Below are 26,197 nucleotides of genomic sequence, written 5' to 3'. Positions count from 1 at the left end.
TCACTAATGAATGACAGGTCAGCCATGTTTATGGATTAGGGTAGTCATGAACCTGTTCAATCAATGCCACTTATTTCTTGGCTCATTTCCTCCTCTCATCCTCCTGCAGGTGCCAGATGCTCTGCTAGCCTACACAAAGGAATCCAGCTCATCCCAATAGAAAGTCTTGCATCTTTAACGGCAAAATAACTATCTTTGATGTTATCACCCTGCCTCCCTTTTATTCCTCAACACTTTTAGTTTCGGTTTAGATTCTCTCGTCTTTTAGTTTATGATTCTTGTGGAGTCAAGACCTGTGTGAAATTCCAGCAAAGTAATTCCTCTATAATTCCTAAAACTCAAAGAATCCCACTTCCTCTCTTTCTTTTATAAAACTAATTTCATTTCACTAAGAAATGACAATGTGTCCTATTTTTTTTTAATTAAAGGGGTGTAGTCTATTCAAGACTGTGTGTCCCCTCTAGCTTTTCCTGCTTTAATCTCTGTCGTAAATTTTTATCAGTTATGCAGTGCAGTGGCATAACTGGAACATTTCACTTTGAAACCCCACCATTTATAATTTCTATTAAATTATGGTTTACTACCACATCATATGGCTACAATAAAAGACAATAGCCGTGAGGGGGGAAAAAAACCTGAAACCTCACCCCAAATATTAGTGCTATCTTTCGAAAACACATCATCATGCCCGATTCTTCCATCGGCGCCTGTTTAGAGTATGGCGTTACATTTGTGCCACAATCATATACTCGTAACTGGAAATGTTGGCACAAAAAGTGTGTTTTGGTTGCTGACAAATGTGAATTTTGTAAGAACACAAAGTTGGATTTTGTATTTTTTTCTGCATTGTCTCCATATGATTGCTTAGAACGTTTTTTCCACGCCTGTGCATCGCCTCTCTCTCACTCTCAACCCTGCATTCCCCTCTATGGACACGACACTGCCCTTTACTCCTGCGAATCCTCACAGCGTTATAAATGTGCCACAATTATCAACCAGTCAGGGATCGGACAGCAGGGCAATTGCTTCCCAATCGCATTTTACAGCAACAATGTACCATAAATTTTGAGGAGCTGATTCATCTTTTGGGATTTGACCAATTAACCTAGACTTTACCATTGTTATAGTCTGAACATTTTGTGTGTTAACCGAGGTACCGCCAGTTGATTTTTATGTTTGCTGTTTGCTGGCTGACGTGGTTGTAACCTGATGTTCTGGGGGTCCAGATGGATATTATTGTGGTGTTGTGGTACAGTTCTTCCCACCTCTGAGTTATGAATGGACAGTAAACACCCAATCAGAACTTGCACTGCTGTCCGACTCCTAATTGGTTGACAATTGAAGCACATTTGTAATATTGTAATTTGATGAGCAGTGTAGCGTGTGTGTAAGTTGATGCATTTTTTTAGAGCTGGATGCACAAGTACGAAAAACGATTTGAGCAAGTGGAGAAAAACAATGAAAAATCATTATTTTATAAGAAATGCGTTAGTTATTTTTGTGTACATTAAACAGATTCTTTTGCGCACAAGCTATTCTTTTGTTACTATTTCTAGTTATGAAGACGTAATGGTGGTACAAATCTAACAAGTCGGTGTTTTAAGCACTTGAATTTGCACGCATTTAACTTCCATGTAACAACCCAGCCTTTTGACACACCCAGCTCACATAAATTGAGGATAAAGGCAGGCTTATACAAGATATGATTCAGTGACCATTGAGGTTGTCATGCCATTTTTCCAAGACTTGTGATGTTATTGATTTATTTTGTTAGTTAGTTATGTTTAAATTTTTATATGTGAAAAAGTTAAACCACACATTTTATATGGAAATACTTTTCACTTTTATGTGTTTTATTCTGTATGAAATAAATCCAATAAAAGTACAGTAGTTTAATTATAACACTGTACTTATGATTGGATGCATATTTGTAGGTGTGCCTACATTGCTCTTTATTCCAAACACTGAATACATTTCAACAGATTAAGAACTAGGTCATGCTTGGCCATTGTCAAGTATTGTATGATATAATACAGTATAAAAGCGCTCAAATTTGTCAAAAGAATATATAAAAGTAATGATGTCTAAAAGGTCACAAATTTCCCAGAAGTCAAAGGTGAAGGTTCTAATGCAAAGTGTCAAAAGGCACATTCAGATTTGTTTGGTTAGGGACAGGGGTTAGGGTTAACCCTAACCCTAACGCTCACATTTTCGTGTTGGTCTACTCAAAGCTGAAATAATGGTGATTATATGACAGACTTAAGTCAATCTGAGATTCCGTATAGCCAGAAAAAAACATGCAGCTGTTTGCCCTCTGCCTCCTACGTGGAGGGTACGGGGCTTTGTAAACAGTTCATATTTTTAAGATGGTAATCAGTTTAAACATGCCATGTACTGTATGCACTGCCTGCTGTGAGATTCTATAACGGGTCTGAATATCTGCATGGTCTCTGCATGTACCGCCTCGCCTGCATACTGTATATCAAATCAGAAAGCTAATGCAAATTTGTATAGGAGGATTTACTCTTTTAATGTGTTTGAGAAAATGCAGCAGCAAGATGGGGACAAGATCATCAATGTTAGTTCCCTTAGTGTTTTCTGGGTAAGAACAAATCAATTCAATGGGCAATTAATGGGCAATTAAAGCCTCTATGTTACAAGAATAGTTATCCAGCCCAGCTGTCTCTCTAATATGGGTCACTATACACATTAGACTTTCCGCTCACAGTAGTAATAACACCTTATGCTGTATTAAAGTTCAGTCATCAAAGAAATTCATATTATGTTTATGCAGTGCATACTATATATGTGTAATGGTGTGTTGTTGTTGTGCTATAATAGGAACAGGATGTGGAAGCACACTTTTATTTTAAAAGGCAGCACTTTCCCTGTCATTCATTCCTTTTTGTTCTTTTTAACGTAATTGAGGATTTGTCTGTTTAAAAATGTTCATTGTAGGGGGGAAATGCCATTGAATTTTTGGTGGAAGATCTGAGAAACACAGAAAGTAGCCTGCGTGCTTTATTTTGAAGGCACACTTAGCATGTGGTGGGAGGAACTACTTCCTCTTGTTTGTGAGACTTCTGAGTGTAAGGTACACATTTTGTTCTCCTCTACATATTTTCAATGTTTTGTTGTAGAGTGTGAATATAAGTTGATTTAAAACATTTGCAAAGCGGGTGTAGACACAGAGGCGCAGTGTTGAATACCTTTCATTGATTTTAAGCATAAACTTGCTCGTTGGAGGAGGAGTGGAGAGGTTGCCATGTGTGCGTTGCTGACGACCATCTGGTTTGTTCGGTGTGAATGTTAGCAGAAGCCCCGTGGTGACTGTGTTCTTGATGTTGCAGACTTTTGAGAGTGTGAATTGTGAAGAGAAATCTGTGAACATCCTTGAACGTGTCTCCATTATACCGTAATACACAGAGATGATTAAACCAGGTTGAGACCAGCCAACGAGTGTCTTCTCATTCATCATTCAAAAAATACACGACGCAGAGTTAGACCCACTACAAACACTACAGTCAATATATTGTTTGCAACAAAACAAACTCCAGATGAAGATGTCAATCCGTCCACCATTTTTTTTCATTCATTTTCTACCGCTTATCCGAGGGTGCAGTACCTTAAGCTGGGAAGCCTAGACTTTTTTCTCCACAACCATTTCCTCCAGCTCTTCCAAGGGGATCCTGAAGCATTCTCAGGTCAGCCGAGAGACCACCAAGGAGGCATCCGAATCAGAAGCCTAAACCAGCTCATCTGGCTCCTCTGAATGCGGAGGAGCGGCGGCTCTGTTCTGAGCTCCTCCTGAATAAGAATACTCATTTTCTCTAGTGCTTGTTCCCATTAGCATCGTGAGTTAGCTGAATCTTATCCCTATTGACCTTGGGATGAGACGCAGGATACACTCAGAGTTGCAATTGCCAATTGCCATTGCCAATAAATCGCATCAGATGATGTTAAATCCTGAAAAGACAGATGATACTGACTAGCTAGGTCTCATGTACACGTTGTTAAAGACCTCCCAAAATGACTGATCCTCTTTCTTGTGATATTTCATACACACAAAATGTTATTCAAATGACATCTAGTCTCAGTTTTCGATATGACTGCGAGTCATTTAAGCGCCATTGAGTTACAGTGACGATAACACTGCAAACTAGCACCACTTTATAAAACAGCTTCCTCCTGTCACTTTCTGGTGCTGCGTTGAAAGGCAAGACAACATTATACAAGTCCTAATGACTGATGGTAACACATACCTATCACCTCCACCACAAACCTTCTGCTCACCTAAAATCTCCGCTCAATGCCAGAGGGAAATGGGAGAAACAAATAGTGTCGAACTATTCAGCCTAGATAGCTTATGCAGATATTTCAAGGACCTTAGCCAATAAATAAAAAATACTTGTTCTCGTGGCTTGATTTTATCGGTTTTGTTTGTGTGATTTTTCTGTAGGTTTAATTAACACAAGAACAAGCTCAACAGATACTTGAAAACCAGCTGCATGGTTTTCCCATCTATTAGTTTTGGAAGTTAAGACAGGACTGTGTCAAAATGTGCTTCTTCCCACCCATGTGGTTCACTCTATTCTATTCTATTTGTTTGTTTGTTTTTTGCCAAAACACCGTTGTGATGTTTTTGATATAACTTGTTGCCTGACAGAAACATGTTTTCTTGACTTTCTTTTTCTTTTAATTTTTTGCCTTTGTCGATTTCTTCATTCTTGGCAGTTGTAAAATTCAGGAGACATTTATCACTAAGAATTCATGTGCTTGCCATCAATGTCAGGGAGTTCCTGCAGTAATTGCATTCCTCCCTTCGTCTTTGAGTTTAGACTTCTTTTTTTATTTGTCTTTTTTATTCATGGTCACTTTGTTAATGTGATGGAAAAGTCCAAATGCTAGACATATAATTACATAACACATATAAAGTATTGCAGTACAATGTATACAAACAAGCCTTTTGAAATAAAATTATATGTCATTAATTAATCCCGTATGGTAGGTACTAAAACTAGACCATTGTGTCCGATAAAGAGGAGCCATCTTTACCACAATAAATTTCACACTTTGTACTATACATAATTGCAGAATAATTCATGCGCATTAACCCACCACAGTACTGAATTCTGCATGCAGAAACTTAAAGTGCACATTGTACTGGATCCTTGATTTTTAGGGCCTGATTTAGAAAGATCCCAAATAGAGTCACTAAATTATATGTTGACTCTAAGAAATTGTGTCCGCTGTTGACAAGTGTACATTGGTGGAGACTACGATATTTAGAAGGTTCTGCGCTTGAGCTAGGAGGGATGTGGTGTGGATATAACGCTGATAAAGAAAGAAATGAGAGAAACTCTTGAATTTTACTGGTCTGCTTGGCCATGACAACATTTATGATATCCAGTACTCATTATAGGCGAGTCACTGTCATGAAGAATTAGTGTGCATCCTAGTTTCAAATCCGTTGCCAAAGGTGAATGCTTTGACAAAAAAGCTGTTAGTGTACCAAAAACACCATGTTTCTGACACCAAAGATTTGGGTTTTATATTCCTGACAGCCAGGGCTCTCTCCTTCTCTCTCTCTCTCTCTCTCTCTCTCTCTCCTCTCTCTCTCTCTCTCTCTCTCTCTCTCTCTCTCTCTCTCTCTCTCTCTCGCTCTCTCTCTCTCTCTCTCTCTCTCTCTCTCTCTCTCTCTCTCTCTCTCTCTCTCACTCTCTACCAATATTCTTGTACAATTGACAGTGGATAGAATCATCATAAGCCACCATGCTAATTCACCATCATTCAATATGGCTGGATGTAGGCTTGCAAGGCACGGTTAATTACATTTATTCATATTGTATATCTGTGAAATACATCCGTCCCATGCCCGCACAGTGCCAGTAAAAAAATTCCCAATTCTGGAACTGGCAGCCTTTGTCAACATTTTAAGGGACAAATGGAAACTATTTTGGGACATGTTCAATTCTCACGATCCGTTTTATATGATACATTTTCTTTGCCTACTGCCAATAACAAAACCGTAAAAATCTCAAAATCCAAAATGAACCAATTTATTTGATGATTGGTTATCATATCTGCCTCACAGTTTTGAGGACCGGGGTCCAAATCCTGGCCCTACCTGTGTGGTTTTGCATGTTCTCCCACCACTGTGTGGGTTTTCTCCAGGTAGTCCAGTTTCCTCCCAGGAGGCCCTGTAGCTCAGTGGTTAGAGCACTGGTTTGATAAACCAGGGGTTGTGGGTTCGTATCCCACTGGGGCCTCCACTCCCTGAGAAGGGTTGCGTCAGGAAGGGCATCCGGCGTAAAAATTGTGCCAAACATATGTGCGTTCATCTGAGATGACACGCTGTGGCGACCCCGAAAGGGACAAGCCGAAAGAAACTTACTTAGTCCAGTTTCCTCCCACATCCCCAAAACATGCATGACAGGTTGATTGAAGATCTGAATTGCCCTAAGGTGTGAATGTGAGTGCAAAAGGTTGTTTGTTTGTTTATACTGTATGTGCCTGCGATTGGCATGTGATCAGTTGAGGGTGTACCCCTCCTCTTGCGACCCGAGTGTGGATAATCGGTACAATGGATGGATGAATCTTAAATATTGAAACACGGAAAGCATGCAATAATGTAACATTTTGAGAAGGGGCTCCACCAACAATGCCAGGCGACTGACAAACCCAATAACTACCTATTTTCTGCTTTATAACAGGCACCGCATTATCATGCGCACCTTTAATGACTGACCTATTTTCAAAACTTTTTCAAAGATAATGCGCACCTGATTATAAAGTGTATAGAAAAGACGGTAGAGGGGGGTGTTACGGTACGGCGCTAAAGGCTCAATGTTGATCCATTTAAAAGGCGCACCTGATTATAAGGCGCACTGTCATCTTTTGAGAAATTTAAAGGCTATTAGGTGCACCTTATAGTGCGGAAAATACGGAATGTCACAGCGTAGTATTTGAAAAGAAACTATCTTGTCACTCAATGCAGAAAAACCTTTTGACTGGTCTTTTCTTTTTTTGCAGTACTTCACAAATTTAGCTTTGGTGATTCAGATGTTCACTGGATCACAACAATAAATTTTACAATTTGCCCAAAGCAACTGCCACCGACAAATTGTCTGTACAAAGAGGGAACTAGACAAGTATGCCCACGTTCACCCCTGATATTCGTGCTATTTATTGAATCTCTGGCCATAGCGATCTGGAAGAACATTAATAAAAAAGATATCTGCACTCCTGTGTCAGAACAGAAAATCAATCTCTACACAAATACGAGATATTCTTCTTGATTTACTAGAATCTAAGTCATCACTTCAATAATTCTCTTTTATTTAATTATTTTTTGGGGTGGTACAGGTGGGGGGCAATTGGGAATTTCTTATCCAACCAATCTTGTTTATTTATTTATTTATCCATCCAGCCATCATTCCATCCATTTTCTTAGCCACTTATTCTCACAAGGGAGTGCTGGAGCCTATGCCAGCTGTCAACGGGCAGGAGGTAGGGTACACCCTGAACTGGTTGCCAGCCAGACAAACATCCACACCCACAATCACACCTAGGGGCAATTTAGAGTGTCCAATTAATGTTGCATGTTTTTGGGATGTGGGAGGAATGCCCGGAGGAAACCCAAGCAGGCATGGGGAGAACATGCAAAGTCCACACAAGCGGGTCTGGGATCGAACCCAGGGCCTCAGAACTGTGAGGCCCACGCTTTCCAGCTTCACCTCCGTGCTGCACTTTATTTTATGTTTATTTGAATTGGATAATTCCTATATAATTTTCTTTACACACAGCTAAAATATAATTACAGACTATTAAACAAATACAAGACAACTTGTGTAGGGTAGGCATTGTAGGGGAGCCTTACATTTCGTCAACAAAGCCGTGCATGATCGCATCGGTTGTGTGAGCTGTGGACAGCAAGCCCGGTGTCCCCGCCGTCAGCCACAGGACCGGTATAGATTATAGGCTGCAGGCTGGGCCATGTGTTTATGACTCCTGACTTCATCAAAACTTTACTGTTGTGCCGCACACTGTGCGACCAGCAACTGTTGTCAAACGACACACAAGCCCTGTACCCATACCAAACATGAACCAAAAGGTGGAAAAAAAGATCCAGCACCATGTTTACAGGTGGGCACAATGGGAAAACCACAAAATATTTAGACCTAGCAGACCATGCATTTGTAATGCAGATAGTTTGGTATACATATTTACTGAATACTTTAGTCCTCATGCAAAATTCATTTTGTTGTTGCTCACCATCAGAAAATGAACCAGTATGTGACCTGACTTTATGATTTACACTTTAAGCAATTAAAGTATATCCATCCATCCATCCATCTTCTTAGCTGCTTATCCTCATGAGTGTCGCGGGAGTGCTGGAGCCTATCTCAGCTGTCAACGGGCAGGAGGCAGGGTACAGCCTGAACTGGTTGCCAACCAATCTAATTAAAGGATACTTACATATTATTTGAAATATGCACAAATAAGTGGGATCACTCTCTTATAAGAAAGCGCAAACCCTACAACTGTGTGTGTGTGTGTGGTGTGTGTGTGTGTGTGTGTGTGTGCGTGGGTATGCATGTGTGTGTGGGTGTGGGTGTTATCAGATACAGTATATGACATTTTCTTACACAGATTTCTTGGGTGTATTAAGAACATAACTCTTGTTACTGGTATTATTCTTATAAGCAGAACCAGCATCAGGGGTGATGGTCACTAAGAGGTGTTATAGAGGGACTGAGTGACCCCATGGTGGAAATGAGGAGGTTGTCGAAGATGTGTTGGTCTTCTTGGGGGAGAAGGAAGACAATGGAACAGGAAGCAACGATAACCAGACCAGTAGAGATGCTGTGTGTAATGGCAGCCATACAGGCAAAGCAATCACATAATGCATACTGTGTACAAAGTAAACGAGACGTAAAACCACCGTCAACACTCATTGGTTAGCATTGCGGGCAATGCAAGGAAGGAGGAACAAAAAGGAAAACAAAAAACAGTCTTCTCTTCTGTGCACCAGCAGTCTCTTCATCTAAATTCCAGGGCTGAACTTTGGGCCCTGTTCATCCATGCTTACAGGCGTTAAGACAGTGGAAAAGCATCCCGCCACACCACTCATCAGTAGCTATACCTTGCTCATTTCCAACATACTGTCTTACCCTGCCCTTTTTTGTCCTCTCTCATCTTGTTCATTGGTTTGTTGTTGCATGTCCTCACTTTGTATTCCCCCCCCGCATGCAGAAATAAGAACACAATTTGACCTTTTTTGTGAGATATCTGGACTGCCTAACCCAGGGGTCGGCAACCCACGGCTCTGCAGCCGTATGTGGCTCTTTAGCGCCGCCGCCCTAATGGCGCCCAAGAGCTTTGAAAAAAAATTCATGAAAATGGAAAAAGATGGGGTGGAAAATATACTTTTTGTTTCAACGTGATTTATGTAAAAGGACAAACATGAACCAAACATTCCCAACATTTTCTAATGTTGTGAAAATGTATCGAATGAGTATTAAGCGTCATGCTGACGTTGAGACTTCCATCGCTTAATCGTGGACATAATTCATTTTGATCTGCCATCATGATGGTACGATGGTGAACAGTTCTTGTCGACAAAGGGGTCTTTTATTCATTTATCTTGTCTTTATGTAAAGTTGTCAAAATGTTTATTGGCATCATCAAGCACGAATGCTTTGGCATACTCCCCATAAGTGAATGGCTTTCCATTTCTCAAAATTGCTAAAGCGCCAGCAAAGCTATCTGAATTCCATTGAACTTGTTGGGTCCAAACAGGGATTTGCTGCTGACTAACTTGGACTCTAGAAAGTAGCTCTTGCAATCAGGTTTTAACCCTTCTGTGCCAGTGCACATCGATTGCCACAGAAAACTATGGCAACCGCACTGGGACAAACTGTCTGCAACATTTGCATTGCCTACACGACAAAAATGACATTTACAATATGTCGTTATGAGGGCTCTGCAAATAGCCAGATATGGCTCGGGACCCATAGCTTCCTGACCCCTGATCTAGAATCTTTTGGAACTCTGGGGAAATCTCATCCACCCCGGGACCCTGCCACCGAGGAGTTTTTTTTAACCACCTTGGTAACCTCAACCCCGGAGATAGGAGAGCCTGCCTCGGCAAACGCAGACTCTGCTTCCTCGTGGGCAGGCATGTCAATGGAATTGAGAAGTCATCTCAAAGTATTCTCCCCACAGACTCACAACGTTCTGAGTCGAGGTCACCAGAGCCCGATCCTTACTATACACAGTATTTACACTGGGCTGCTTCTCCCTCATGAGATGCCGGATGGTGGACCAGAATTTCCTCAAAGGCATCTGGAAGTCTTTTTCCATGGCCTCACTGACCTCCTCTTATGCTCAATTTTTTTGTCTCATTGAGAATCAAAGCTGTATTCCACTTGGCCAGGCGGTACCCATCAGCTGCCTCGGGAGTCCCAATGGCCAAAAATGCCCAATAGGACTCGTTCTTGAGCTTCATGGCATTCCTTACCATTGGTGTCTACTAACGAGTTGCCGCCATGACAGGCACCAACCACCTTATGGCTAGAGCTCTCGTCTGCCACCTCAGCAAGGGAGACAACGAACCTGGTCTACTCGGACTCTTGTCTGTCATCCACTGGGGTAAACCTCAATGTACAAGTGCCGAGCTAGGGGGTAGTAAGTATACCCACACCGTCCAGCTCACACTGCACCCAACCCCTATGGTCCCTGCCAGAGATGGTGAGCCTATGGCGAGCTAATGGTAAGCGTCACCCATGTTACCCTTTTGGACTTTGCCCAGCCGAGTCCCATGGGTGCAGGTCTGGCCTACAGGTGCTCGCCTTCAACCCCACTTTCAGGGCAGGCTCCAGAAGGGTCCCCCGGTGACCTGTGTCCGACCACGGAAAACCTACGCTAACAAGTGTGTGGAGCCCCAGACAACTTAGCTCCTAGGATCACTGTGACACCCAAACCTCTCCAGGTGATGGCTCAAGGAGTGGCCTCTAAAACATGTGAATATTTAATCCATAGGTATTCATCATTATGATTAAAAGAACCTGCAAACATTCTCACTTTTGATTCGCAGAAGGGATGTTCAGGTACAGGTGAATCTAGGTCATGCTCATGACGCATACTCAAATGCACTCAATGTCGAAGAGAAGTAGATGCCAGGTTTTTTTTTTTTTCAAGGAACTGGGGTGGGGTGGCAAGACTTCATTGAAAAGGTGATGGATTGAGGCTCTCACTTTTGGCAAGTGATGGTTCAGAGACAGTGTGTGTTACCCTTCCATCAGCCCTGATCTCATTCCTCACCCTTCCTTCGAGCTACCACTGTCGGGATGGAAGAGCCTGAAAGGATATTGATTTCACATAAATGAGGAAGCATTTAACGTTTGCTGTTTTCATCTCTTTGCCTTCGCTTCTGCTATCGCCTTCCACCTCTCTCTGTTATTAAAACAATAATTCCATACATTTCTATTATTTCTATCGGGCTAAAAGATTTGTTTAGTGCTTCACAAAACATACATACATACATGCACACACACAGCACGCAGAATGCAAAATTAAAACTATGCTAAATAAGGGCATTGTTGTATTTCATCTTGAGCATCTCCTAGAGAAAATACATTTCAATAATTCAATACATTATCAAAATGATGCCAAAATCCCATCATTCAACCTCAATTCATATGACTGCACAAAGGAGTCTCCTTTGATTTGGATTTGCAATTAAAAAAAAGACTTACGCAAAAAGAAGGGGACAAGGTACTTTTGTCAGATGCTGTGAAGTCACTTTGGGATGTTTTCACATTTTCCAGCAGCTTGCTTTTCTCCCTTTGACACAGCTCTCCCTGCCCAGTTCAGTAAATTAGACCCCTTGTTTCTAAAAATAGCATTTTTATTTTGTAGCAGAAATGTGGTAAGGGAAAATTACATTTGGCTGAAAACATCGCCTTTTCCAGAGTAAAGTGCAGTTGCCTCTGTTCATGGTTTCTTTGACTGAATAATAATTCTCAGCATCTGGCTCTTTACAATGTACGTTATTTCTGCTTGGTTTTTACTGTCAAAATTTCATTTTCCATTTGGTAAGTAATTACCATGATGGCTAATTTAATAGCAGGAGGCATCAGAATTGATGCTTCACTGGTGACCTTCATGTGGTAAGCTCAGTTAACACTGCAACTTCAATCTTCTCTCCGCTGATTTTTTTTTTCATGTTTTGGTTTTCATTTTTCAACGGGATAACTGCAATTACATATACTGTAGCACTATTATTCATTAATCAGTTGTTGTCTTTTAGAATTTCTTTCTGATTATAAAAACATTTGCATTCTTGATAAAAGCAGTAATTGGCAAAAATAAACAGTTTCTTTCATTTGAAAGGAATAGTTGTTTTACGTGGTGAAAAAAGTTGGCAGGCATCTATCTTCAAGTATTTGTTGTATGTGCTCCCACAGACATGGCTGCATTAGAAATTAATTTTTATAACTCTGGCTTTAGACTACAATCATGCAGTGACCTATCTCTGTGCTGACATATGTAAACATGAAAACAAACCTGTCGCCACGTTTGTTCTCTTCACGTCTTCGACATTGCTCAACAAACACCTGGCTCCTTCCTGCTCTCTCCCTCTCTCTCTCTCTACAGACTAACTTTGATGCTAAATACAGGAGACAAGCTATTAAAAAAAAAGCCTTTTTTTCCTCATTTACATGTTAACACTAAAGATAGAGTTTTAGGAGTGTAACCAAAAATGAACATCGGGAATATATGTTAAGTGTGTCCTTTGACAATTATGTGCTCATTTTATGTATTCATTTATTTTACAATCAGATGTAATCTGATTTTCATACAGCGACAGTGACAGCGAAGTTTTGTTCTATTCTGAATATCCATTTTCATGTGGACCTGTCTTAAAATAGTCACATACCGGTACACAGATTATCCATCTGCTCTGTGACAGATAAAAATATAGTTGGTGTTGAAATCACTCCACGATCACAACCTGTACTGCATCAATCAGTCATAATCTTAACCAGCAACAATACTAAAACATATATCCCGTGATGTATGGGATCATCAGTGACTGTCTTATTTTGCACGATTAATAATATAAACAGGAAACAAGTTGGATTTCTTCCAACTCAGAAAATTGGTTGATTTGGTGGATCAATAAGAAAATAGACAATTCATACTGTTGCTAAGAGCACTACTACTTCTGTATTATTTTTCTGTTGCTTTTCATAGTTGTAGAGAAAATAAAACCTTGAAAGTCAACATCCAAATGGCACATCAACAGGAGTTTCTGGGTTCATGTTGCACACTCCATTTATGACATTCTGTCCCATATAGAAATGTTACTCTGTATCAAAGGTGAGGATCTTTGAAAATGTTAAGGTGCTAAAAGAGATTCCACACAATGCATGTGGCCCTTTTAACATTTCTGCAACAATCAGTGAGTGCACCTGGCACCTGCTGATGGGCAAATTAAAGACAGACATATTTATAAGTCCATCATTTTCATGTCGTGATGAGGATATAAGGATCAACAATACACTTATATGTAAAATACAAAGACTTTATTTTGAAAATCATCATTCACCAAAACCTTCATTAAAACAAACCGAGGATTGATATTGTGGATGCGTGTATCTGTTTGTGTGCACATACTGTACATGGAGTCGAAAACAGTTTTTTGTCATCAAGTAAGTGACTATTTCAAAGTGTAGCTTAAGCTGATAGCACAAATGTCATTTTGGAAAAAAGTCTTATCCTCACGAGGGTCGCGGGAAGTGCTGGAGCTTTACCAGCTGCTCCAGCATGCCGCCGGCTTGCATTTTGTATGTGTTTAAAAATGGCGATGATCTCAAAAATTTAAATAAAAAAAAATGTTCTTCTGAAAAGTGTTATGATGTGAAAATTTGATGCAACAACTTCACACCATCAGAGGATGATGTATATTATCATATTGTATTGTATGTATGTAGTTTAGAGTTGTGTAGAACTGTGCTGTATCCTACACGGAATCGTGTTTAAAATGAGACGTTGCCGGTTACATGAGAGTAAAACAACTAAGTTCTCAGTATGATCTGTTTCTTAAAACATTCAGAAAATACTATCCAATATCAGCTGTCAAGGATGACCATACAATTCAAAAGAGCCCCCTTATCACACTATCCCGTCTGTTTGTGTGGACTAATAATGATGGTCTCTAATGTTCTTTTGGAAGAAGCAATTAGCTGCTGCTCTCTGCAGACGCAGGCTGCACACACAAAGTCCAACATTTACAAAAGAGTTTTTCCTTGCTCTCCTTTCAGCTGAGCCATTACCTGGCAATATTGCACTGTCTGGGGCTTTGGAGTGAATGAGCAGTGCTTCAAACTGCCTGAAATAATTGCATGAAAATCAGTGTTATGACAGTATAACATGTAGGTGTTCTGTATGAAAGGAAAAAAAGCCACCCCAAGAAGCGAGTGAGCATGGTATAGACACTATCAGTCAACACTACACATAAAATGTCAAAAAGACGAAAAAATTGCTACAAGAATGTCATGCACATCATCTTATTTTCTTCCTTATATATATCTCACCTACCATATTTCTCAGAGACAGCTTCTCTTCAGTATCACAGGATGTGTGATCGTGGAAATTCAGACAGGTTTTGCAGCACCCACTCGTCATTTATTATTAATCACAGAATTACTCAGGAGCATTCTCCAAACAATGTGGGGGCAAGTCATGACAGAATTTCTAATTGTCTGCTTGGGTTGGGAAGTCTCACAAGAATACTGCTATGAGGGTTCTTTTACAAATCTTGACCACAACTAGCTCTGGCCATGACAGATGACAGAATCAAAACATTTGTGTGTGAATAAATCTAACTGGCTATGGCTATAGGGAGCGTGGTAATCCTAGTCCCTGAGGCCTACTAAATCACAATAAATGTCACCACTTACCTAAAGAAATGCTTTCTCACTGTCACGTGACTTGTCTTTCAATCTGAATGACCTCCAGTATGTTCAAGTTTTTCCACTTCCCAAACTAAGAGTCACTCCCAAAAGCATCGCAACATGTAAATTATGTGCAGTGAAATGCCCATAAATTTCACCATTATGATGAATAATCATTATTCAGTGGCATTGCAAAGGCTTGTGGTGAAGTATGAAAAAATGCTTCCCTTTTTGTGAACCAAGGAGTCAATGTGCTCACAGTTGATCTGTCATTGATGCAAACATACCTTGGAGAAGGGAACACTTTTCTTATACCAAAGCCTGCTCAAGAGAAGAATTTTAACTTGGACTGCCAGTAGTTCATGATTTTGGATAAAGCAATGTAGAGGTTGGGACTGCTTTTCCAAAACTAAATAATGCTTGGATAAGACAAACTACACAGAAAATGTCCTCAAAAATCAAACAATCAATCAGTCAATCAGACTTTTCATTTTGGTGTCGTGGGGTTTTCATAGGCCCAGATTGTTGGTCATGGATTACTCTATATTATACGACGATAAATTTTGTCATTCCCGATCTGGGAAACAGGGCTAATAATGGGGCTAAAATCCTGTATTCCATCTAGGCATTATTAGGCTACGTTCACATTATACATCACTTCAGATCATTATTATTTTTGCTTAATTTGACAATGTATCAGATTTTGTTCTCATGTCAGTGTGAAGAGTACAATAATTTTTTTTTCATATCTGATCTAGGCTTCTTTCACACATGGATATGAATTGGATATGTATCTCATGCAGGTGCAATTTGAACGGTCATGGGGTCTGACTGATATATAATCAAAAGGTGACAAACGTCATTGTTTGATAAAACTCACATGCAAGTGTAGAGGACATGTTTTCCGCAACCTCAGGTGTCACAGTTACTCCCACACAATTTGATAAACTGGTTTCTTTCAAGCAGGTGTTCAAGAAAACCGCTAAAAGATGGCTACCGGGCTCCAAATTATTTACCCGGAATCTTGGTTTAGTCATCAAAAAGACCTTTTCTACATTTGAAGTGACGGTGGCCAGAAGGGACAGATCAACAATGGAATCCCTACGGGGCAACTCAGGCGTATTTCCCTTGCCGTAGCTTAGGCAGAGTGAAGTGGGTTGGGCGCAGATGAGACCTCTACACTTGTTAGAACGGGCCGGGCGCCACCAGAACAAGAGCAAGTGGTGGACATTGGGGGTCACGTGCCTATAAGACATGAGCGTGTAGTGGATGGCATATGCTGGGCGCTGCTGGAACAAGAGCATGTGGTGAACGCTGCAGGCTGGGCGCCACCCCTGAAGCAAGAGAGAGGGAGCGGCTGCTGTTTGGAAGCCACTGAAACAGAAGCAAGAGACGGCGGCTGTACATCACGGGCAGCTGCTGAAGAGTGTGGTGGCAGCCGTAGGTTGGGCGTCATCGACGCATGAGCAGTAAACGGCCATGAGTTGAATGCCACAGCTGGAGCGCACAAGTGAAGGTTGATCGCCGCGGACCTAGGGCCGACGAAGGAGGAGAAAGAGGTGAACGCCACGGGCCGGGCATTGACAGAACAAAAACAAGAGGTGGCAGCTGGTCAATTAATCCCCTCTCCTGAGCCCGGTCCACAAGAACTGCAACCAGTGAGGCCAAATGATTCTTCATGTAACTCCTCCACTCCAATTGATCCTTGAAAAGGAGGCGGAAGGCAACAAAATTCTTCGACCCACTGTGCTTGAAGTGCAGGGAATTCTTCATCCCGCTGTTTTGCGTTTATCGGGTCTGAGTCCGCTGTGAGTCCATGTATGGCCAGTTTATTCTGTCACGAGCATGTGGAAAACGGTAGGATCCAAATGCAGGACTCCGAGGCAGGGACATAATTATTGAAGGTAGTTTAATTCAGGAAGAGTTCTTACACAGGTAAGCAGTCCAAAAATGCAGACGTACAAAAAAACCGTGGCAAAAAGGCGAAGTCCAGTAATGATGAAATGACGTCTGATAACTACAAGGCAAAAACTTGAAACATGAACAAAACAAGACTTGACTATCGTGGCACAGGAATGCTGTAATGAGGGAAATACAATAACAAGACGCTTGCGTACTCACACACAACGATGCAGTCTCAAGTACAACAAACTGGCAACTGACAATACAACACACAAGGCTTATATACACGGCCTATTTAGGGTCAATGATGGGCAGCTGCGGAGCTGCTGCCACAGGCAGAGGGCAGTGGCTTGGCCATACCCCTGACAACCATGGGAGGTCATTGCGAATGTGAGATGTCAAAGTCATGAACATAATCTTCATAGAAAAGCATGACTGAAGGAGCTACTATATTAAAAAAAATCTGACGTTTACAAAGACTTTTTTCTGCTGCGAAAAAGCAACCAAAATGATTTGGGGATCCATCATCATGCAGCAAGACAATAACAGAAAACAAATCAAAACAACACAGAAGTTCAGTGGGGCAAGAAAACAAACGTTTTACAATGCCGAAGTTGATCTCGAAACTGAAACCCCGTAGAGCATGAATTTCTATGAAAGAGGATACTTGGTGGGAGCACCCCTAAAGTAAAAAACTGAAAAAACTGTAGTGAAAGTCTGGAAGAGTATATTAACATAGCACAATTTTAAAGTTTAAATACTTTACAGAATATCATTATTCGCATTTGGAAGAATGTACATACTGTATGATATGGTAGTAGTATGATTATTTACATTTGTGTATTAGACTGACTTTTTTTTATGTCAAAACCAAATGCTTGCAAATAAACAGACTTTATTGTTACACACACACACACGCACACATGCACGCACGCACACACGCACGCACACACACAATCGCAATATACGTATGGTTATAACTCTTGACCAATGTTAGAGGTTTGTTTTCTCAGAGAGAGCTCATTTACAATAAACGATAAATCCGTGCTATAACATTGACACAAGTCAAGGCATAAATTAATGTTGCAGAACATAACAGTCCTTGTATTGGAACAAGTGTCACGGCACGATAGTATCAATTTGAAGTGGACCCAAAAGCAGATGGAGGCTGAAGAAGTTTGTGTACTGGTGAGTCGTAGAAACAGGGAGCAGGCGGCCGGGATGTGGTGGGTTGGCAGCGTGTTGGGAGAGTTCTGCAAGGCAGGGAACATGAAAGGAGCACTGAGGACGAGGAAGAACATGGAGGTCAGAAATATTGCGAGGACTGGTGTAGCTTACGTGTAAGTAGAGAGCCATGGGTGAATGTCAATACTCTGGCATTGGAGTCTTGGTTCTGGCAGGCTTAAATGGAGGTAATGTTGGTTGATTGATGTCAAGTGCCTGGCTGATGTGGCACTGATTACTGGAGAGAGAGAGAGAGACGGGACGCAATTGAAAGTGGCACGTGCCTCCATAGGTTTTACATTTTAAGAAATGCTGTGCTGATTTTCAGTGATAAACCTGTTGTTTGCAGATACAAATGTTCAGATACACTTCAATTATATATTCTTTGCTGGTGGTACATAGTTCTATATGCTGAAGACATGTCGCCTCTTCATAAGGTCCTGCAACAAAGCTTAGTAACGATGCACTTCCAGGGTTTGTGTGGAAATCTCAAGTATTTATCCTTGAACTGTAGAAAACCACTATTCGTATTCAAACTTAGAGGCATATTCTATAGCACGTATGAAATAAATTTTGAATGCAGAAAAGGGGTAGCGCCGTTAAGTCAGTTGTCCAAGAGGCCATTGTCCACCCACCACAATTTCTAGGTGGAAACTCCCCCGTTGATAATCCATTCACTTGTAAAGTGGTTGCAGATACCATACAGTCAAGTAGATCATGCTGTTTGCTGGAGGCAGAATCAGAAAAATGTTTTATATGGATGAAAGGATGCCATTGTAAAAAGGGAATTGGTGACATTGTAAGACACCTCCTCTATTAAATGATGTTTTTTCCACCATTGTGTGTATGGCCTCTTCCACCCCTCTTCTTAAATATTTGAAGAGAGCTCAACTCAATCCACTCAATTTGAATATATTTTATCCCACGTTGAAAAGTATTTTTTTTCCATCTTGGTGAGGAGATCTGCATAAGATTCAAATGATGTGATCATCATTCAAGGCTGCAGCTGATCCAATGTTTGGGTCGCCAACTTTGCTTCTCATCAGCGTAGGCAGCTGAGTCACTGGTATGTATGTGAGATGGATTTGTCCCATGGTATGGAGCATCAAAATTAATTTCTGCTCTTCTCTTGTCATAGCGGTAGGTCATTTCCTTTCACAATCCCTGTGATGTTTATATTGCTGAGACACTGCAGTGTGAAAGCCAAGGTCAGGCTACAAATGACTTTTTCAAAGTGTCGCCTCATTATTAAGTATCAGTTACGAAATCGAAGAAATGAAAAGTACTTATGTGACATATTTGTATGTGTTCCACCGCATTGCTTCAGGGAAGTTTTGTCAATGGAAAAGTACTAGTTTGTATTTGTATTTTGTCAGCAAAACAGTATCTGCTGCAACAACATGAAATTCCGCATTGGAAAGAAAACTTGCAACACCAAAATTATTTCATTTTGAATCATCCATCCATTTTCTGAGCCACTTATCCTCACAGATATGGTGTATTATCTCTCGGATTTTTAACTACTCAGTATATATAAGAAAGAAAATATACTGCAATACAAAATAATAGTTATAAAGAAGTCAAAGTGGGTCTTAATTGCCTCTGTAAATTATACTGTGTGGGGCTCTTGGTTTGGACATTCTAGTTGAAAAGAGTTACAGTACTCCAAAGAGGTAAAAAATAAAAGTTTTAAAAAATGAATTCATTTATTTATCGAAAATATGAACTGAAGTTTTAAAATTCAAGGGAGAATCGGAACGTTAGTCCCAGTTCAAATCGATTCTTGATACTCGATGGCCACCCATATTCGTGATGCTCTTGTTTTAGATGGACAGTCACTATTTCCTGTCTGGTTACTACAATATACTCTACTGTGCTGCAATAAACCATTTGTGAATGTACATATGACTGCATTGTGTAAGAGCTATTTAATAATAATGTCAAGTCAGCAAGTTGGCTGCATACTTAATTCCAATGTCATTTTATTTTCGTCACAGATCTCCCATGAGAAACGGAACAATCAAGTCCAATCTATCAGAGCCTCGCCTTTCCTTGTTCTACTTGCGGTGTGACGGCACTCGCCAACATCAAAGGTACTCCCGCCTCTCCCTTCTTACCTCCAGCTACCTTTAATCACTTTGTTCAGCTCATCATTGCAGCAATTATATTTCCTGACAGTGTTTTTGGTTTAAACATCCAACACTTGCCTCTCTTTGTTATGGCTCCTCTGGGGAATGACTCACATTGCTAGTTAGGTGCTTGTTGATTGTTATTTCAATAAGTTTGTTTTTCCCCACCAAGAAACATGGACTCATTTGAATATTCCACACAATTAGGATGTGGTAAATATCATTTGAAAGATATTTTGGCTCTCTTTCTTCCTAATGAGATGAGCTTTTCAATATGCCCAACTGTCAAGCAACTCATACTTGTCAGATTTATTTAGAGACTCTTTGTAATTGCAATTTGAATGCAAAATATGTTGCTGTTTCCAATTTTGGATACAAGGACTCCAAACTGTGTAGTCACGATACTTCAATCACTGCTCCAATAGGTAGTCACAAGTCAATCACGTCTCATCATTCAGAATCATGGTAATGTCTTCATTATCAGTTTTAAAATAATATATGTACAATAAGGTTAAGAATTATGCTTTGACTAAGGAGTAAATAAAATAATCTTTGAAGTTGTGTTCCTGCAGCGTTTTGTACTGTATAATGAATGCACTTCCACTCTTTTTTTGTAGTGAAAAGGCGAGACTCTTCAAAGACAGTATACGTATTATGCCATCACTCTCATTTGATGAGCGATTGCACCTTTTGAAATATCTTTACCGAGTGTTGCATCAACTAAATTTGACGCAAAAGCCAGAATTGTCTTTTTGATAATATTAATGTGAATTGGAAAACAAGAAGCATTTGAGGTGAAGAGAACCCGACGTAATAGTTTTATTTTAGTTTATTTATTTTCACCGAATACAGCAGAGGTCAACGAACTCAATTTATTAAGCTTACAATGACCACAGGTTTGTGGACCATCAAGTACTTTAAACCCTTGCTATCCGCTGTGAATAGAGAGTACATAATAGATAGCCTCCCTAAATGTTTAGAATCGCCTACATTAATAGATTTAACTGTAAGTATACCATGAGTCCATCCATCCATCTATCCATCCATCCATTTTCTTAGCTGCTTATCCTCACAAGGATGGCAGGCGTTGCTGGAGCCGATCCCAATTGTCATCGGGCAGGAGGCGGGGTACACCCTGAACTGGTTGCCAACCAATCTCCAGGACACATGGAGACAGGCGCACTCTCAATCACACCTAGGGGCAATTTAGAGTGTCCAATTAATGTTGTATGTTTTGGGGATGTGGGAGGAAACTGGAGTGCCCGGAGAAAACCCACGCAAGCACGGGAAGAACATGCAAACTCCACACAGGCGGGTACAGGATTGAACCCAGGCCCTCAGAACTGTGAGGCCAACGCTTTACAACTGCGTCACCGTGCCGCCATACCATGAGTCATTTTAATATAATTTAAACTCGTCTTCCAAGATGAGCCTAAAAAATAAATGGCTTACTGATTATTCAGGTTTGAAAAAATGTAAGAGAACTTTGCATGTATAGCGGGGCTTGGGAACCCATATAAAATGTCAGGCAATTATAAGACCTCTGTTCTTTATTTGCTTGCTTACGCTTTTTAATCAGCAGAGCAAAAATATTTACATACAGCAAAGACTCCTTATAACTTCTTCGAGAAAAAAATACAGACTAAATGTAGGTCCTCCACAACATACAAATATCTGAAAACAGTTAAATATACCATTTCAAATGACTATTTTCCGATTAGCAAGGGCTTTTAGCATCTGATTTTAGAATCTTATGATGTTTCAGAAAGAGCACAGAACAATGAATAGTTGAATTTTTCAATGACTCAGTGAATTTGTGAAGAGTGAACAGTGACGAGACATGGCTTCAATCACTGTAGTTTAGAAGTAGAACCCAGTGGAATGTTACTGACTGATATCCCAATGAACATGGCCATCTGCAACCCATACTTGATAATTTATTACAGCTCCTTTTCATATCTGTAAACACATGTAAACTCACAAACAGAATCTCAGGGTCGGATGTGAGACCATTTAGTGGATTTGTGACACCTTAGTTATAGTGCTGCAAACGCATAGCTGGCACTTTTATGATTAAGGGCTATACAAACATTTTCAGTTGGACTTGACAATGGACAGTTTGTGATCTGTAATATTGTCATGAAAAACTTGTTTGCTGGCTTTAAGACTAGAATATGTATGCATATGTTTGTGTGCCTTATATAAATGTTGCATCTGAAAAATATCAATAACAAAGTCACAAAAGGTACCTTTCACTTTTGACCAGTCGACTTGCAAAGAAATTCTGGCATGGTTTAGATGAATCCCAATGTAAATATAAAAAAAATGTAATGCTGCAAGCATAGTTATTGCCCTACAAAAATAATTAATTGCTGCACATGTTAAGACTCGGCCAATAATTTTTTATACAGTATAAGAGTAGTTTTAAATTTGCAGATTTGAGAAGGGCTGGAGGACATAGTCTGAAAATATTTTTCACATTAATTCAATTTCTTTTCTGATTATTTTGATGACCTTGACATTCTTCAATGTTTTTCTTATAGGCGAAACTAGAATTGGGTTTGTTAACTTGACAACTAACACAGGCTTTTAAAAAAATTTCCCCCTCCCTCAATATTAACTGTGCACTTTCATAGAAATGATCTTCTTTACAATGTGACAAAAGTGCCTCCACTTCAAATAGATGTTTCTTTTCAACACATACATTTTAATAAAATGTTGGAAATGTATGAGAGATTAGTGCATTTAAAGAGGATTTTTTTAATCATGAGTATAAATAGTGTACTTATATATATATATATATATATATATATATATATGTATGTATCTGTATAAGAAACATGTGAATTCAATTCGCATGTCATTGATATGTTCATGAAGGTTTCATCCCATAAAACACACTCAATAGGGTTAGGGTTAGGTTTAATCAGTTTTGATGAACAGTTTTAGTTATTCACTGTTGAAATCCTTTAATAACAATAACGAGACCTAAAGACAAGAATTACATTCCTAAAATTCTTGGTGGTTTTCTACAGAGTTATGACAAATCTTACCAAGATATGTTATCCTTGAATAAAATGTTAATTGTTGTAACGCTAGTCCCCCCCACCCTCCCTCTAAGTGACTATTGTAATCAGCGGCAAAGCCACACTTAAAACCAGCTGTCAGTGTGTTTCAGTTATTTTATAGTGATTTATCCTTGAGTAAAAATACAGATGTGCAGCATCTCTGCTATATTCCACACTAATTACATGTATTTATGCCTTGAGACCAGTTTTAACTAAACCACTTCCCTTTGTATTGGAAATAACCTGCTCTTTCTTTTCTTGGTAGTTACTCCTGCTACACACAAACTGTCCACAAAGATATATGCCATCAGTGTTTTACTTTATATGTTTCTTTCGCTTTAGGTTAAAAATGAAGAGGGTTATTATGCTTTAGGATAAGGTTAACTCTGCAGAACCTTTTTTGTGTGTTTGTGTTTTCAGTTCTTGTACGTGTCCATCTGATCATGTCAAGTTTAAATAAAATAGTGGTGTTATGGAAGCAGACTTGAATTCTGCCCATGCCACCTCCCTGTGCATTCTGGACTACGTATTTAAGTAAGATCGAGATGCTTCATTATAAAACGGTGAGCCATAACTAACATGCCTGCAATATTATTCTCTTTCTGATATTTGATTTTATGGCTGACTTGAGCTCCTTTTCCTTGTCAAGGTCCATATTACTACAGATTTTCAAGTCCTCTGTTTGCATTAGACAATAGCTGTGGCACATTGTAAATCATAGGTGAAATACTTTCTAACTAGAAGAAAGGATATAAAACTAATTAATTCACCTGAAAATACAGTGTTACCTTTTTGAAAAAAAAAATAGAAAATCAGGCCTTCTTTGCATGATTTGCATTGGAGCATGAAGAAAGAGACAACAGATAACCGGGGAAAAAAAAAAAGTCAGCAAAAACATCAAAGCAGGATTTGGCACTTTAAAGGAAAATGGACTTTGCGCTTACCATGACTGCCAGTAAAAAATGAATCCTTTTTTATGCATAGAAACACATAAACAGATGCCCCCCCCCAAAAAAAATAAAAATAAAAAATAAAAAAAGAGGGCAGCATGGTAGCGCAGCTGTAAAGCGTTGGCCTCACAGTTCTGAGGTCCAGGGTTCAATCCGAGCTCCGCCTGTGTGGAGTTTGCATGTTGTCCCCGTGCCTGTGGAGATTTTCTCTACTCCAGTTTCCTCCCACACCCAAAAAACATGCAACATTAATTGGACACTCTAAATTGGTCTGAGATGTGATTGTCAGTGCGACTGTTGTCTGTCTCGATGTGCCTTGTGATTGGCTGCCAATCAATTCAGGGTGTACCCTGCCTCTTGCCCGTTGACAGCTGCCATAGGCTCCAGCCCTCCCGTGACCTTTGTGAGGATAAGAAGCTCAGAAAATGGATGGATGGACAAAAAAAAAAAAAAAAACAGATGAGATTACAATTAATTAACTGCATTATTACATTATAACTGAACCTTGAACATCCTCCATTGTGTGTCCATCGCAGTTCATTAAATGAGCATTACACCTATTTAACAAACTAGCAGCCTGGTGATCGAGTGGTTAGCACACCTGCCTTACAGTTTTGATGTTGGGGATTTGAATCTGAGCTGCAACTTTCCTGTGTGTGCTTTACATGTTCTCCCCATGCTTATGCATGCACATGTGCATTACATTCCTCTGGCAATTTTTTTGTTTGTTTATAACATAGTCTTTACAATAAATGTGGAGACACTTTCAACTGCAGGAGCCCGATACATTTGGCTAATTGCGTTGCATTTTGCGGTGTGATTTTCTCTGTTTGGTAACGCTAAAGTCGGGATATTGTGTCACTTCTATGAACAAAAAGTCATTAAGTGTTCAACTCCACTACTCACTGAAAGTAAGTATTTTTTTATCACATAATTTTTGCATAAACTGTCAAATGAATGAATTTCAAAAATGCATTCTGTGCATTCACCATAACAAATCACATTTGCAATCAATGGGAAAAGAAACCCAAGGTTTTCTAACAAATCTCTTGGGGTGTGCCCATTTATGTGGCACACTGTATGTTGTAGGTGTCTGGCAAGAACCAGATCTCCCTGTTTCAAGACCTTTTCTATCTAAAAACTCAAAAAGGTACTGTGCTGTCACAGTTAATATCTGATTTAATCTATTTTTTTCTCTTTTGTCTCCCCTTCTTTACCATTTCCTTCTTTGCCAGCTCTTTCTCATTCTAGCTGTGCCATCCCTCTGTTTTTGTGAGACTTTGGGGATGACTGTTGCCTAACAGCTATCAGCCTGCATATCTACTAGGTGTGTATTGTCGTGGACTAGTGTTTCCATACCCAATTATTGCAACGTCCGTATCAGTGTTTGAGTGTGTGACAGTGATACGGACTCAGGCTTGCAACTGCTATCTGGAAATCACAAGCTTATGGCAGTAACCGATATAAAGTCAAGATGTGTGTCAGAATGGCTTTGGGCAGCCTACATGTGTTGGATTTGTGCCTGCAGTGTTGCTTGCATGTCAAAATGCATTACAGTTCGGTGCATGATCATGAGACACGTTCATCTCTTCATTCCAGATATCATTGTTCATTTCTAGGTTAGAATGAATTCTTCATCTGATTTGATGTGCATGAAAAAAAAGGTTCATCCAAGATTTTCTCACATTGACTCTGGACAATGATTGGAGAAAAACTCGGTATTATGAGTTGCCTTTTCACACATGCAGTACATGGCAGGAGCTACTTCAGACATATTCTCATCTTTAAATAATAATAAATGTGTACAGAAAAAATATTATCTTCTGTACAGCAAACAGAATTGAGCAAATATGGTCATGTTGTTGGTTTGTGATTCAGCCACAAACCACAGAGTATGCTGACTTTCCTTGGCAATTGTGACAGAACTCAGTTATTGAGTCTTTTTGTCATTTCAATGAAAG

General features: G+C 39.9%; 1 protein-coding gene across 4 annotated transcripts in view; it reads left to right on the top strand.

The window, feature by feature from the left end:
* The window catches only part of arvcfb (ARVCF delta catenin family member b), a 240,004-nt gene that overhangs the window by 68,879 nt on the left and 144,928 nt on the right, over positions 1–26,197 (top strand). For 2 of the 4 annotated variants that reach the window (XM_061816532.1, XM_061816533.1), the window contains exons 2-3: positions 20,087–20,182; positions 25,472–25,563. The gene's annotated coding sequence lies outside the window, so the exon portion shown is untranslated. Of the gene's footprint in view, positions 1–19,096; positions 19,156–19,227; positions 19,298–20,086; positions 20,183–25,471; positions 25,564–26,197 lie in introns of those variants that run through there. The other 2 variants (XM_061816531.1, XM_061816537.1) reach the window with 2 other exon arrangements.

This window comes from Syngnathoides biaculeatus, chromosome 4 (genome assembly GCF_019802595.1).
Source record: "Syngnathoides biaculeatus isolate LvHL_M chromosome 4, ASM1980259v1, whole genome shotgun sequence".
NCBI classification, from domain to species: Eukaryota; Metazoa; Chordata; class Actinopteri; order Syngnathiformes; family Syngnathidae; genus Syngnathoides; species Syngnathoides biaculeatus.
This window is presented reverse-complemented; position numbering and strand designations above follow the sequence as displayed.